Genomic DNA, 2,924 nt, shown 5'->3' with positions numbered 1-2,924 from the left:
GAAAAATTCCCACCCAAAACCTTGAAAAGTACTCTCGTACTTGTAAAGTTAAAATTCCACCTTACCCCAACTTTTTCCTTTTAAAACTATAATAAAAAATTGTGCTTGTTTCTTATCTCTCTGATTGTCATGTCTTTTTAGCCGCATCAAATACTTTAAAGCCTCTTCAAAAGGCCACCCCTTGCACCTCTCATTCCTACCTCACCAAACTTGGCTAAAACTCTTCCAATCATCCATGTTCTTCTCTTCCAACCATCCTTCCCGTGGCTTCAACTTTAACCACCATGAAGAACAAGGACTCGCGGACCACACTGAAATAAACCCTAACCTGAACCATCTAAAGGAATCCATGTTTGAAAAACCCTTGACCCCGAGCGATGTTGGCAAGCTCAACAGGCTCGTTATACCCAAACAACATGCCGAGAAATAATTCCCGCTCGGCCCTGATTCCAGTGACGAAACCTTGCTGCTGAGTTTCGAAGACGAGCTGGGCAAGTGTTGGCGTTTCCGTTATTCGTATTGGAACAGCAGCCAAAGCTACGTCTTTACCAAAGGGTGGAGCAGATACGTAAAAGAGAAACAGCTTGATGCCGGTGACATTATTTTATTCCAACGGAACCGTTCGGATGGTGATAGGTTCTTTATAGGTTGCAGGAGGCGCGGTGCAGCCTCAGCGTCAGATGATGGCCGAAACACCGTGCCGGGAAATAATACGGGCTGTGGAGGCGATGCTGCTAATCTGCTATACCGACCAACTGCCTTCATGCAGGTATGTATATACGCATACACACACATATGCAATTAGAATATGTGAAATTATCATTTTTTTCATGTTTTCAGGGAGCATTGTTGAAAGTAAAGGTGCAGTAGCTGGGAGCCCAAGGAGGCCGCTGCGGCTCTTTGGGGTGAACCTAGAGTGCCAGCTCGATGAGTCAGAGCCACCGACGCTGGCAACCGGCTCGTCGTTGTCGGTGTCCAGCCAGCAGGGTCCAACTACCCACCGATTTTATAACTCTCAGTCGTACACTTCAAACTACATGGTAAGCCATGCATCCTGATATTTCATCATTATCATCCTAATCTGATTATAAAACTACGTAGTTGAGAATTAATGATAATGTAAATTAATATAGAAAGTAGAGGGATTCTGTCTGTTGTTTTTTGTTTGCTACTACTCTAGTTAGATTTTGGCGCTGCGATTCATAATTAATTTGTAAGTCGTGTTTACCATTTGGCACGTGGCCTAATTGCATTTATTACAGTATGACAAAGTATTGATGTTGTTTCCTTGATGAATATTAATACGTTTATAAAAATATAAATTAAAAAGTTACATTTAATCTACTTAAATTTAAATTGAAGATATATAGAACAAAATTGGTCGATATGGTTGGGAAAGCAAGAAATTGAGTAATTGGGGTTTTGATATTGAGAAGTAGAGTTTAATTCAAAAACTATTTACAACTTTAGAATTGAATGATGTGACTGGGAATCCACATAAGTCAGATTGTTTGTTAAATTCCAAGTCAAACAGGTTTTTTGTTTTCCGTGTTCAAATTGATGGTCTTTTCAATAATGAAGATGCTCTCCAAATAATTTCTTTTTCCAAAATACTCCTAAAATATATATGTATTAATTTAGTTTGGTGATTGTAACAGGATATATAATGTTCCTTTGAGATATCAAGCATATGAGAAATCGAGATAAGATCTGAAGATTTGACATTCAAAATTTTGTTTTAGTTGAACCCCACTTGGAGATGTCAAAGAAATTATTATATATTATTGTTGTTATTATTACTTGAAATAGTAATAGAAAATGGGTGGAAAATTAAAACTTGATTTTTCTCAATCAGTCCATTGAGGTAGGCAGATTTCCAAGGTAGAAGAAGAGGTAGATGTGCAGGCAAAGAGTGGTGATGCAAGCAAATTGCCAAATGGAGAAAACAAAGTGGTCTTGGAATCTATTTGGGGCACTGTTGGGATTCAGCCCTCTTTAAGATTTTGCATAGGGGGAGAGATATTGATAATCATAATAATGGAGATGGTGGTGGTGGGTGGGGAATGTTATTCAATGGATGAATGCTACTCTCCCCCTATCCTTCTATATTTGACTTTGATGTTAGAAATAGTAGAATCTAATTATGCAAGTCCCCAGAGACCAACCTCAAGCTACCTGTTGTTTGATGTTCTCTTTTACTACTTTGTAAGTTGCAGATATCAAAATCTGAAAAGCTCTAAAAATACCAAGGAACAATGAAGGTTGCCTCTCATGTTTATAATATAATGTTTCCTTAAGTCATTAAGATATCTTCAAGGAACAATGTTACCATTAAGAATCAGAACCCACATGCTGAATAGGATATAACACCTATGCTTAATCAGTACACTTCAAATGGTGTAGCTCCTATGCTTTATGCAACTGATGCTTAACCATTGAATCAAAACATCAAATGGATGTTCTTAATCAAAGCAATCATACGGGCGACTCAAAGCAAGTTTATAGAGAAGAATAGTTGTAAGTTATGATTAAAACCATTAAGCTCCAACAGTTCAGTGAACTCGCTAGATGTCAACTGAGTTTGATATTGAGGGCAATCCAGTGAAAAAAAAAATCAAATGACCCTTGAAAAAATGGCTTACATTAAGTATCCAAACCAGTAGTTAAACAAAGATTTCCATGACCAAAGTGTTTAAACGAAGCTTGGAGCCTTGGACCATACATCAATGTGTATGGAATAATGGCTACAGGATTCTAGCTACAATGCACATGTTTGAAATACATTCCAGGTTAAGTAAGTGATGCTAATACGTGCAGTGGACTTGGTGACAAGATAGTGACTAATCATGATGGCCATGAGGATTTGGACAAGAGAGTTACCCATTGATCTCCACTGGAAATGGCCTCCAAAGTTTTAGTAGCTC

At 38.1% G+C, this 2,924-nt stretch overlaps 1 pseudogene; it reads left to right on the top strand.

Annotated features, from left to right (window-relative positions):
* On the top strand, positions 1–1,849 carry LOC120146646 (annotated as a pseudogene).
* The last annotated feature ends 1,075 nt before the right edge of the window (positions 1,850–2,924 follow it).

Source organism: Hibiscus syriacus, unplaced genomic scaffold (assembly GCF_006381635.1).
Source record: "Hibiscus syriacus cultivar Baekdansim isolate YM2019G1 unplaced genomic scaffold, ASM638163v2 tig00110930_pilon, whole genome shotgun sequence".
NCBI lineage: Eukaryota > Viridiplantae > Streptophyta > Magnoliopsida > Malvales > Malvaceae > Hibiscus > Hibiscus syriacus.
This window is presented reverse-complemented; position numbering and strand designations above follow the sequence as displayed.